General features: G+C 38.1%; 4 non-coding genes across 4 annotated transcripts; 2 read left to right on the forward strand and 2 right to left on the reverse strand.

Moving 5' to 3' along the window:
- Positions 1 to 3,850: 3,850 nt before the first annotated feature.
- Positions 3,851 to 3,922, reverse strand: trnae-uuc (transfer RNA glutamic acid (anticodon UUC)). Its single transcript has one exon. It is a non-coding gene; the product is annotated as a tRNA-Glu (tRNA).
- A 509-nt stretch (positions 3,923 to 4,431) lies between these two features.
- trnah-gug (transfer RNA histidin (anticodon GUG)) lies at positions 4,432 to 4,503 on the forward strand. The gene has a single exon. It is a non-coding gene; the product is annotated as a tRNA-His (tRNA).
- A 1,288-nt stretch (positions 4,504 to 5,791) lies between these two features.
- On the reverse strand, positions 5,792 to 5,863 carry trnae-uuc (transfer RNA glutamic acid (anticodon UUC)). Its single transcript has one exon. It is a non-coding gene; the product is annotated as a tRNA-Glu (tRNA).
- Positions 5,864 to 6,513: 650 nt separating this feature from the next.
- On the forward strand, positions 6,514 to 6,585 carry trnah-gug (transfer RNA histidin (anticodon GUG)). The gene has a single exon. It is a non-coding gene; the product is annotated as a tRNA-His (tRNA).
- Positions 6,586 to 13,820: the final 7,235 nt, after the last annotated feature.

Raw genomic sequence — 13,820 nt, forward strand, 5'->3', positions numbered from 1 at the left:
TATAATACTACATTTGATGTATATAGCGCCTTTTCCATGCTCAAATGTCAAAGGGATACAATAGGAGAAAAAGCAAAGATAACATTAACACAGGATACCAAATAATACATACATAGATGAAAGTTAAAGTTGTAAATGATAATAAGAAACAAAAAACAGGAAAAAAAGAAGAAATCAATGGACAAATAACACAACATCTGCATGATTAAATGTAGGAATATTACAATCCCCCAGGGCAATATGGAACCATTAACAGGATAACACCAAATTTTGTTATCAATTTTACATTAACTTGGCTATTTGTTTTGATGTCCAGTTCAGATGTAATAATTCCAGGTAGAACACCATCCTGTTCCTGAGCTACACACTAGCTGTAAAATGGTCAAAAGTATCAGAACCCCCCAAATAACACCCCCTGTTTGTTTGTTGAACATCTCGTTCCAAAACCATGAGCAGTGATTTGGAGTTGGTCCCTCTTTGCTACCCTAATAAACCGTACTCTTCCAGAAACGCTTTCCACTAGCATCTGGAACGTTGCCATGAGGAGTCATTTCCATTTAGCCACTAGAGCATTAGAGAGGTCAGGTACTGATGTCGGGCACTAAGGCCTATCTCACAGTCAGCATTCCAATTCCTCCCAAAGGTGTTTGATGGGGTTGAGGTCAGGGCTCTGTGTAGGCCAGTTTTCATGACATCTGCCAAACTCAGATTCATCCACCAGATGGTGAGTCGTAATTTATCACTCCAGACAGCACACTTTCCACTGCTGTAGAGTTCACAGGTGGTGTGCTTTGCACCACTCCAGGCAATGCCTGGCATTTCACATGGTGATCTTAGGCTTACCATGGAAACTCAATTCATGAAGACTCCATGGAACAATTCTTGTGCTGATGTTGCGTCCAGAGATAGCTTGGAACTTGGTAGTGAGTATCACATCTAAGGAAAAAATATTTTTACAAGTGGCATGGTAGCAGTCCCATCCTGTGAGCCTGTAAGGCATACCACTTAGAGACTGAACTGATCTTGTTTCTAGACATTTACATTTCACAATAACAGCACTTACAGTTGACCTTGGCAGCAACAGCAGGACAGACATTTGATGACAGGGCATCCTTTGACAGTACCATATTGAATGTCACTGAGAATATGTTTTTGTACCTGCTGTAATATGCTAGCCACTGTGCCCTTCATTTTTCTCAGTAGTAGGTCCATTCCTGTCTTGAATTAATCTTACTATACAAGGCAACTTGTTTCTTGTCCAATAAATCTCCAAAAGAAAATGATGCAATTATGCACATAGAATTAAAAAATGTGTAGTTATGATAGCTTTTATTACGCAATAGCCTATTAAGTCATTACTTCAACGTACTGCTTATTTAATATTGTGTTTTGCTAAGTAAAGTACCCTGATGCCAGCAGGGTATGGCCCCTTATATAAAGAAATATATACAGTATAAGAGAAAAAGCTTGAGCCCTCAAATATGATTTTTAACATACAGTCATATGAAAAAGTTTGGGGACCCCTCTCAGCCTACATAATAATTTACTTTCAACAAAAAAGATAACAGTGGTATGTCTTTCATTTCCTAGAAAACATCCGAGTACTGGGGTGTTTTCCGAACAAAGATTTTTAGTGAAGCAGTATTTAGTTGTATGAAATTAAATCAAATGTGAAAAACTGGCTGTGAAAAAATTTGGGTACCCTTGTAATTTTGCTGATTTGAATGCATGTAACTGCTCAATACTGATTACTTGCAACACCAAATTGGTTGGATTAGCTCGTTAAGCCTTGAACTTCATAGACAGGTGTGTCCAATCATGAGAAAAGGTATTTAAGGTGGTCAATTGCAAGTTGTGCTTCCCTTTGACTCTCCTCTGAAGAGTGACAGCATGGGATCCTCAAAGCAACTCTCAAAATATCTGAAAACAAAGATTGTTCAGTATCATGGTTTAGGGGAAGGCTACAAAAAGCTATCTCAGAGGAGTAAAGTGTCATTTTCAACCGTAAGGAATGTAATCAGGAAATGGAAGGCCACAGGCACAGTTGCTGTTAAACCCAGGTCTGGCAGGCCAAGAAAAATACAGGAGCGGCTTATGCACAGGATTGTGAGAATGGTTACAGACAACCCACGGATCACCTCCAAAGACCTGCAAGAACATCTTGCTGCAGATGGTGTATGCGCTCAGCAGGCTCCTGTCAATTATGGAGAATCCACTGCATCCACTAAATAATGTCATCTCCAGACAGAAGAGCAGCTTCAGTGACAGACTGCTGTCACTGTCCTGCTCCACAGACAGATTGAGGAGATCGTTCCTCCCCCAAACTATGCGACTCTTTAATTCCACCAGGGGGGGTAAACGTTAATATTTAACATTATACATAGTTATTGTCTGTTTTTTTCACCTGTATTATTATCATTCTTTAATTTAATATTATTTATTGTATCAGTATGCTGCTGCTGAAGAATGTGAATTTCCCATTGGGATTAATAAAGTATCTATCTATCTATCTATCTATCTATCTATCTATCTATCTATCTATCTATCTATCTATCTATCTATCTATCTATCTATCTATCTATCTATCTATCTATCTGTACATTGTTCTTTAATTAAGTGCAATTTGCACAGAGAACATCTGTATGTCAGGGTGATGAGAAAGAAGCCCTTTCTGCACTCACGCCACAAACAGAGTCGCTAGTTGTATGCAAACACTCATTTAGACAAGCCAGATTCATTTTGGAACAAAGTGCTTTGGACTGATGAGACAAAAATGGAGTTATTTGATCATAACAAAAAACACTTTGCATGGCGGAAGAAGAACACCACATTCCAAGAAAAATCCCTGCTACCTACTGTCAAATTTGGTGTAGGTTCCATCATGTTGTGGGGCTGTGTGTCTAGTTCAGGGATTGGGGCCCTTGTTAAAGTCGAGGGTCGGATGAATTCAACCCAATATCAACAAATTCTTGAGGATAATGTTCAAGCATCAGTCACAAAGTTGAAGTTACACAGGGGATATTCCAACAAGACAATGACCCAAAACACAGTTCGAAATCTACGAAGGCATTCATGCAGAGGGAGAAGTACAATGTTCTGGAATGGCCGTCACAGTCCCATGACTTGAATATCATCAAGAATCTATGGGATGATTTGAAGCAGGCTGTTCATGCTCGGCAGCCATCAAATTTAACTGAACTGGAGAGATTTTGTATGGATGAATGGTCAAAAATACCTCCATCCAGAATCCAGACACTCATCAAAGGCTATAGGAGGCGTCTAGAGGCTGTTATATTTGCAAAAGGAGGCTCAACTAAGTATTGATGTAATATCTCTGTTGGGGTGCCCAAATTTATGCACCTGTCTAATTTTGTTATGATGCATATTGCATATTGTCTGTTAATCCAATAAACTTAATGTCACTGCTGAAATACTACTGTTTCCATAAGGCATGTCATATATTAAAAGGAAGTTGCTACTTTGAAAGCTCAGCCAATGATGAACAAAAATCCCAAGAATTAAGAGGGTTCCCAAACTTTTTTCATATGACTGTATTACAGGTAATGTTAAATATAATTAATATCACAGTGAATACCTTTTATATTTGGATATAGTAAGAAGTAGTACTTGTACTCAGGAAATGCTACAAAATTATGTGATTATTGAACAATGATCCAACTCTAATTGCTGTTCGTTTTGTATCTCTAAGATAGCCCCTGAGCTGATGTCAGGGTTCAATAAGTGTCTTGTCAGTCAACTAACTTAGTTAGTACCACGAAACGCTTCTTTAGGCTATTTCGGTACGAATGGTTAATTACTGCTTACAATCAGTTGGTATCTAAAACAGTCGTTCCCATACCGGGAGTCGAACCCGGGCCGCCTGGGTGAAAACCAGGAATCCTAACCGCTAGACCATATGGGACTGTTGTAAAACCCTTCCAGATTGATCAGTGAACAATATTTTATTATTATTACATATAACCCATGACCCTGCTCAGGAGTACTGTATGTGGATTTTATTAAATGGCATTGTACTGTATGTACAATGAAAGCATGCCTGATTACAGCGCACCGTTATTCATGTTTCACTCCTCACTTTTTGTTTTCCTCACATAATGGTAATCGACGTTGTCTTACAGCTTCTTTCAATTCATTGTGTTTACCGCGTAACACTTTTCTGTGTCTTGAAACGTCATTCAAAGAATAATTTATACAAGTTAAAAATCAAGTCTCGTTTCGTCTACATGTGTAATGGCATGAGCACGATCGACCTTTTTGACATCACCCGCTGGGTTGTTTAGATTTTATTTGGTCTAATTTATTGTCGAATTTAAAATGTGACGAAGAAATAACATTTTTTACTGGACTGGGTTATATTCTTAATAATTAATCATTTAAAGCTGGACTAAAGCAGAGGGTGTCTGGTAGTGTGCCGTGATCGTATAGTGGTCAGTACTCTGCGTTGTGGCCGCAGCAACCCCGGTTCGAATCCGGGTCATGGCATTTATTTGTTACTCCTTTTAATTTAAATTTGATTGATAAATCTAAGCTATATGGCAGTACAGAAAAGCCAAGCAAAATGACACCTTTTATTGGCTAACTAAAAAGATTACAATATGCAAGCTTTTGAGGCAACTCAGGCCCCTTCTTCAGGCAAGATGTAATACAGAGACTGAAGTTCCCTATGTTTATATACACACTCTAGGACAAGAAACAACATTGGTACTACTATTGGTACTACCCTAGTATTACAGCTATATGGCAAAAAGTATGCGGACACACCAGATTACAGAGTTCAGGTTTTCCCAGCGCACTCATTCTTAACAGGTGCATAAAGTTAAGCACATATCTTTGTAATTGCCATTAACAAACGTTGGCACTAGAGTGGGTAGTACTGCAGTGATTGTAAACATATCACTGTCATGGGGTGCTATCTTTGCCACAAGTCAATACATTAAATTCATACTGTTCTAAACTGCCTCATCAGGATAACGATTTTTCATGGTTGGGCACCTGTACACAAACCTAAGATCACTATGCATAATGCCAACCAGTGAATTAGTGAATTTCCCCTTGGGATTAATAAAGTATCTATCTATCTATCTATCTATCTATCTATCTATCTATCTATCTATCTATCTATCTATCTATCTATCTATCTATCTATCTATCTATCTAACTATTGTCTAGAAAGGTGTAAAGCATGTCACCATTGAACTCTGAAGCAGTGATAATGTGTTCTCTGGAGTGATGAATGATACTTCACTACAACATCTGGCAGTGTAATGGACGAATCTAGGTTCGTAGATGCCACAAGAACAACACATTTCAGACTGCATAGTGCCAACTGTAAAGTGGGGTGAAAAAAGGATAACGATCTGGGGTTGTTTTCCTGAAAAAAACATATCAAAAGTTCACCTTTTGAGTGTTTTCTTTATAAATGAAAATAATTATAATAACATTTCCCATCCCTATAATAATACATTTTCTTAATGCCATCTTCTTCAGGGTTGATTTCTGCCTTTCACCCTGTTTTGGGCTAAAAAGTGGAAAATGGATAGTTTCTAAACTACATACGGTATTTGTCATTAACAAAACCAAACATTAAAGTTGCAAAGCAGTTCTTCACCAGAATATCACAGATTGAATGTTACATATTTGGCAACGAATCGAGTGGAATTGTAGGTAATATATTTACAAGTTATAATTTAAGACAGATGAGAAATCACCCGTCGAAATGCAAGTGCTGAAGGTAGAGTGAATGCCAAATCACATGTTCTAAAACATACAATTCCCATACCGGGAGTCGAACCCGGGCCGCCTGGGTGAAAACCAGGAATCCTAACCGCTAGACCATATGGGAATCACAAACAACAATCTACTGGAACCAATTGTTAATATAAACAGAAAGTTCTTTTTGATTTATTTGGTAAAATTAATTTCTCTGGATCGTACCACTGACTGCAAGTTCTTGTCACTCGTCATATCACAAGAAAAATTAAATAACAACTTACGTAACCATTCCTCGCTTCGGTTTAATCTGTAAACAATTTAGATGTTTGTAAAATGGTAATTTACTGTGTAAACCTTTTTCCAACAAAAGTGTTCAGGACGGTCCTGTTTAGTTTAATTTTTGCGTACAACTTTTAGGAGAGTTATCTTTAACTCTTGTAGCAGGTGGCTTGCGCTCACTGGCGTCACAAGGCGGAAAGGGGCGTGGTGGAACTGGCTTTTCCGCTCACGTCCGTTTATGATTGGTTGTATGCTAATGAGGGCGCAAAACTCAGTTAAGTTGTAAGCGGACTAATGGCGGAGATGTTTGCTTATACCTTACTTTGGCATTGTGACATGAGGTATTAGTTGTAGTCGACAAGAAGTCTGTAAAATAGTATGTTTTATTTAGATGTGGGACTCGCGAGAGAAAGCTTGATTAAAGACTGCACTTTATGTAAATTACTAAAGTTCCTTGATAAGGTGGGTATTTCATTCATGTTATCATTCCATTAACAGCTCGCCGTGATCGTATAGTGGTTAGTACTCTGCGTTGTGGCCGCAGCAACCCCGGTTCGAATCCGGGTCACGGCATATAGGTGGGGAATGTGTTTTTAAATGTGTCTTTCACCCAATGGAAGAATACACAGGAATGTTTTCTGGACAATATTTTTAAAAGCTACGCATTAAATGTAATTTAAACAAAATACTTATTATTTCGAATATTGTATATCCTATAATAGTAAGGTTTGACATGTACTATATACTTATTGACTTGTGAACGATGTATAGTTACAGATAACACATGCAGATATATTATGTTTTGTAGCCGAAATGAAAAATTTGGTTAAGGCGTTTTCAGTGATCAGCACATTTTCTTTTATTACATATTATGTGTGTATAAACTCGCACACACAGATAGTTCCATTTCAGTGACGATCAATGGATCAAACAAACGAGCAGTCACAGCGAAACACTAACAGCCATTGTTTAGGTGATATCACAACGTGAAGCACTAGAGCCTGCTGCGCTGCAATGACTATATATCTTATTATATATAATTTTTTTCTTTCTTTGTATTATGTTGGTTATGCTGCCATCTCATGGTTAGAATAATCATTATTAGCCACTGAGCCGTTTTCCAAGTACTCGGCGGCAGCCCGTCTTTATGCTACTCCAAGACTGAGGTGCTGGACTGCTTCTGTCCCCATGACCCACCCTGTGTGACTGTATTTGGTTAAACCCCAAGTGATTGGACTGTACAAATATATTGATAATTATTGTGCGCATCTGGAAGACATTTTATACAAGAGCACACTAGATTAATACATTTTAAGAAACAGCACACTCGCACCAATTTTATTTCCTCAATCAACGCTAACAACATTTCTTTGAACTGCAGGATACAAATAGAATCGGATCAACCAACAAGGCTGAACTAAAGAATTCCAGTTCTTTAGTGATCCCTGGGGACAATGCCCTGTGCACGCTATCCTCCATTCTGACGGCGTCCTGGCTGGGTTAGGGACCTTGTTGTTCCTCACACCCTATACCTCAAGCCTTCAATTACCAGCAAATGGCCAGGCCATCAAAACAGCTCCTAAGTTACAGTACGTGCTGTAATAGAGGGACAATTTAGCCCCGTAAAGTTCTTTTAGAGGCCCAATGCCTTCTAGGTCACAGGAGGAATTGTCACTTCTGGCATTTCCTCTCTGGTCATATAGTCTGCATGCTATGTTCAGGGAGAATGTTGGGTCACCCACCTTTAAGCACTCTACTGGAATATTGCACACTTTCACTTGGATTGCATCTCTCACATACAGCACACAAACATGACATACCACACTGTAGTTGCTTATGTAGGACCTCTCCTGCTGCCAGTGTGTGTCTGTTTCTTTCTTGGGGCTTTCTATGAGACTGTTGTGCCATGCCGTATTCATACCTGGTGGGATTGTAGCCATGGCAAATTTTTGGCAGCTGGGCACCCCTTGACAGTAATTAGAGACTTTAGATTTAATATTTTCTTTGATCACATTGTGCAGATGTATTTCATCAATTATTTAAAAATACAATCACTTTTTGCTATCCCCAGCCCCTACTCAAATGAGCAGAGACATTCCCAACAATTGTTCAGTGGAGAGGTGCTACATATTTCTCTTGTGAACGATTGTAATTTATGTGCCAATATAAGCATTCTTAATCAGTTTATTTATAATGAGCACTCATGAGTAAATAACACTCAATTAGCGGCTTCTCTCAATGACCCACATTTATTTGAACTTCTAGGCATCAAACCAATGAAGTAAAAACACATCAATAATTTATTTTCCTTTCCAGAGAAATTAAACAAATATAATTTTATTTAAAAAACAAGTAACTCAGTGTTGGCTTATTGGCTAATGTTGCTTCCTTGTGGCACTAGGGCTCATCTGATGGCTCATCACTTAATGTATTGTTTTAATTTGTTTTAAACTGATTTTTGTCACATACTCTGCTCTCATCCCAAAGACATACACGTCAGGACTATCAATTGGCTTGGTGGAAGTGGCTGTGTGTTCTGGAATCTACTAACTAAAATAAAGGTCTGTAAAGTGTGGCTCAATTGAAATGTTTAAGCCAAAAACACAATTGAATGTCACAGTGGCTTTTAAGATCTAGTCTCTTCTCTAAACTGGCACAACAGTGACATTCTGCATTAAGTTTTCATTGTCTTTAATTATATTAACTATAATGCACCTTTTATGGCATACATTCTTCCAGGTTAGTTGAGATCAGGTTTCTCCACTCAGTCTATTTGGTCTTCACGTTTTTATGATAACGCAATTTTTTAACCCATTAACATCCATCCAGATATTAATTTTCAGTTTAAACTTTCACTTCTGGTTTTCCTGCTTGTGTGCTCAGTCTGAATACTGAACTAACCAACACAACATGAAGTATCCAAGTAGTGTATTAAAAAATAAGTTTGGTATTTTTCAAGTGGAAATAAGTTGAAACCCTGGCTAAACCATAACACAATCGCAGTGTACTCTCTGGAGTGTAGAAGCGAATAGATTCTGCAAGGTAAGAGGGCTGAGCCATGGACCTGTGTGAACAGGCTTATCTTGACATTGAAGGATAACTTCCATATTTTTCAAGTCAGATGTATTTCTTCACAATCATGCTATACATTAATTTGCCACATACAATTGTGTTCTAAAGTAAAGTGGTTTTTTATAAATGTTAAACATGCCTTGTCTGTTCTTGCAGTTTACAATGGGCCTGAACGGTACCCAGGTCCATAGATGAGTGAAAAAGCCTTTAAATATACTAAATACATCAATTTTTCAAGCTAAAAATTTTACTGAATATTGATTCGTGCCTTGAAATTACAGACAAATTGTAAAGCAGCTTATCCATATCATTTTAAGCAGGAAAGAAGCAAAATATTGCAATATTCAGGCATTTTAAAAGGAGACCAGCTGTGAACTTTAACTTTTTTACTTTGTCCCCCTCTGCAGTGACTTTTCAGTCTGAGGGACATGGATCCATCTTGAAAAGTAATTACTAATTGTTGTTATTGGTATTATTGAATGTTGATGTTTAGATGTGAATTGCAGACTCTGTTCTGTAGACATCTACACAATAATAACTGAAAAAGCCACTTGTTACGATTGCTTATATTACAGCTGGATTCAAAATAGGACCTCAAACTGTCTCCTGTAGTGTTTGCTATATATTCATGTTTTTGGGTCTCTGATTCTGTTCATTGCATTTTTATTTTTTTGTATGTTTATTTCAATGTGTTTATTTATTTATGTATTTTTGCCTTGGGGTGATTATGTCTGGGTCTTTGCTCTGATTGCTGCCATTTTGTAGCTATTTTTACATGGTCATGGCCATGTTGTTTATTGTTGCCGTGCTCACACGTAATCATGCACCGGTTATAGTATATAATATGGCAGCACCCAGTGGTACTGGATATCATAGAAATACAGTGGATTCAGAAAGTAGACCTCTTCTATTGTGTTGTTTATTTAATTTTAAATGGATAACTTTGCAATTTTTGATCATCAGTCTATGCTCAATAACCCATAATGACAAAGTAAAAGCATGTTTTCAGAAAGATTTGCAGTTTTATTACAAATCAAAATCTGAAATCTCTCATTCATTTAAGTATTCAAACCCTTTTGCGTCTGTCCTCCAATTTGTCACCAGATGTATCCTGTTTGTTTAAATTATCCTTGAGATGTGTCTACAACTTGATTGGAGTCCACCTATGGCAAATTGATTTGATTGGACATAACTTAGAAAGACACACATCTAATTATATAAGGTCCCAAAATTTACACTGCGTGCCAGGAGAAAAAACAAGCCATGAAGTCCGTGGAACTCTTTGTAGACCTCAGTGTTCAACATGTGGTGAGGCCTTAATCAGGGTAAAGGCATAAAACCATTTCTAAAGGTGGCTCCAGTAATTGTGAAAAGGATGAAGTTTTGAACCATCAGGGCTATTCCTACCATATGCTGTCTGGCCAAACTTAGTAGGTAGGTAGGTAGGTAGGTAGGTAGTTGGGTGGGTGGGTAGTTGGGTGGGTGGATGGATGGATGGATGGATGGATGGATGGATGGATGGATGGATGGATGGATGGATGGATGGATGGATAGATAGATAGATAGATAGATAGATAGATAGATAGATAGATAGATAGATAGATAGATAGATAGATAGATAGATAGATAGATAGATAGATAGATAGATAGATAGATAGATAGATAGAACTTTATTTGTCCCTGGGGGGAAATTGGGCTTTTTACAGAAGCTCTTTAAATAAATTAACAGGCAGATAAGTAAGTAAATAAATTAATGTTCACACACACTTTGGTCTGAACACACACCACAATGACAATAAAGCAAGAAATTTAAAAAGAAAGAATAGTTCTGACTTGGTTGTCACAGTCCCAGTGAGGCATTATGCAGACGTATTGCTGTTGGTATAAAGGATAGCGTTTCTTGACACACTTCTGCTTAATTATTCGTGGGCTGAAACTCCTCAGTGTTAGTGTGTCAGAGAGAGGTTGTGTAGCTTTGTTCATAATGTCACTCAGTTTTGTTTTCATTTTTTCCTTCGCTATGACCTCTTTTGGGTCCAGAATGTGTCCTGTAACTCAACTTGCCCTTTCAATTAGCTTGTTGATTCAGTGGACCTCTCCTGAAGTGATGTTACTAGCCCATCGCACCACAGCATAGAAAATCACACTGACCATCACAGACATGTTGAAGATGTCACTTCCCATATTAAAGTAACGCAGTCTCCTAAGAAAGAAGAGCCTGCTCTGCCCATTCTTATATAATTCCCCTGTGTTCCATGATTAGTCCTACCTGTCATTAATGTGGACCCCCAAATACTTGTAGGAGTTGACCACCTCTTCATTTACTCCTTGAATAGTGACCGGACATAGAGGCTCTTTGGTGTTGTGAAAGTCAGTAACCAGTTCCTTGGTTTTGCTGATGATAACATGCAGACAATTCTCTTTGCACCAAGAAACAAAGATCTCTGTCTGACTCCTATAGTCTGTCTCTTCCTCCTTATCAATACACCCTATGAGTGCAGAATCATATGACAATTTGTGCAAGTGACATAACCTGGTGTTATATTTGTAGTTGGAGGTGTACAGAGTGAAGAGAAAAGACAAGCCTGTTCCTTGTGGTGCGCCAGAGTTACTCACATGTGTATCAGAAACACAGTCCTCAAGTCAACACAGTCCTCAAGTCTCACAAACTGCAGTGTGACTGATGGATACTCCATTATCAAGAACACCATAGGCTCATCCACCTGCATATCTGTCAATTGAACCCTAAACAGGGATGGCTGAATGATATTGAAGATGCTGAAGAAATCAAGAAACAGAATTCTCACTGTACTGCCAGCTTTGTCCAGGTGAGAATAAGCCCTGTGGAGCAGGTAGATAATTGCATCCTCCACTCCAATCTTTGTCAAATAAACTGCGGCAAACTGCGTCCAGATGGTCTACCACAAGAGGACTTATATAGTCCGGGACCATCCTCACAAAGGTAACTGGGCAAGAAGGGCTTTTGTAAAAGAAGTGAGGAAGAACCCACTATAACATAACTTCAGAAGTCCTTTGCTGAAGGACAACCATCTCAGCAGCATTCCATAAATAAAGAGTTTATGGTAGAGTGGCTAGATGGAAACCACTCTTGAGCAAAAGGCATATGACAGAGTTTAAAGGACTAGGAGAGTATGAAGAGAAAGATAATCTGGTCTGATGAGACAAAAATTAAACTCTTTAGGTAGAACTCCAAGCACTATGTCTGCTGAAGACCAGGCACTGGTCATCGCCTGCCTAATAGCAAACCTATGGTGAAGGATGATGGTGTCAGCTTCCCATTTAATCTAATGGAACTTGAGAGGATCTATAATTGCTGCCAAAGGGGCTTTTACAAAGTACTGAATTAAGGATCAGAACACTTACATGAATGACAAATTTCAGTTTTTGATTTTTAATAAATTTCTGAAAAAATGTTTTCATTTTGTCATATGAGTTACTGAGTGTAGATTGATGGGCAACATTTCTAATTTTTACATTTAAAATTACATCTACAACACAATATAGTATACAGAAAGGAAATTGAAGGGATTTGAATACTTTCTGAATCCACTGCAAATTGCAATTAATGTTTTTGAAGTAGGAGCAAAGAAAATATGCTATTGAGTTAGGAAATTGTGCAACATTTTTCTCAATACTGTACATCTGATACCTTGTGAGCTCCCCATAGCACCCCCCTCATTTTGGTGTCCTTGGTGAAATCAAGTTACATGTGCTATGTTCACCCCATGCTGACATTCAGATGGTTCTTTTTTTATTAGCTGGTCCTGTGTGGCCCTTCCAATTAGTTTCCTTTCTGTCCCAGTAATCCCTTAGCATCTGGACAACCAGTTACAGTGTTTAATAATGTGTATTTGTTACGAATAACAATATCTGTTTGATATCAATACACACTTTGTATCCTAATATATACGTTGTAGTTTTGTTTCTTAAAGACTGGGAATGTAATGTGACATATATGCATTTCAGACAACTGTTGACAGGTGAAATACTACAAAGCATCACCAGCAGGACCAGCGCTGTCAGAGCAAATCTATACAACACCTTCTATCAGACAGATAAATACTGTACATCTAGTCATGTAAGGGACAGAATGTCCCATGGATTTTCTGTATCTAAACATTTCAGAACACCAGCAACAGAGTCCAAGGAGAGTAACACAAGCTTTCTCTTCAAATTTTCATTATGGTAAATTAGTCATCTTGCAGATAAGATATTCAGCTGCAACATTTACATTTTTAACTTTTGTCTCTTATTCACAGCTCTGGGGAACTCAAGAGTTATTTGCTAGTCTCTATGGGGATTTCATGTTTCCTAAAGCCTAATACACCTACATATACTGTATATGCAGTAAAAGAAGAGAAACACCATGAAAAAAGGTTTGGGGCAGTCTGTGATCCAATATAATGTAGAGCAAATTGAAATAAGTTGGTCTTTTTGCAAAGACAAAAACAAAATCTTTTCAGACATGAGTCTGACAAAGAGCTAACAGAAAACAGGCGAATTTCTGGTTTTATGGATTCCAGGCAGGAATTGGTGGGTCTGGGAGGGTGTACAATGGAAATGATGTAAGTGGTGGAATGGGCTTTAATCCTCCATTCTTCAGAATGAGGAAGAGAGAAGACATGAGAACCCAGTGCCAACCTCTGGTTTGGTGGGTAATTGCCATCACCAGAGCCCTTAAGCTGTCTCCCAACCATGACATTATAAATATATAA

This window comes from Erpetoichthys calabaricus, chromosome 11 (genome assembly GCF_900747795.2).
Source record: "Erpetoichthys calabaricus chromosome 11, fErpCal1.3, whole genome shotgun sequence".
NCBI classification, from domain to species: domain Eukaryota; kingdom Metazoa; phylum Chordata; class Cladistia; order Polypteriformes; family Polypteridae; genus Erpetoichthys; species Erpetoichthys calabaricus.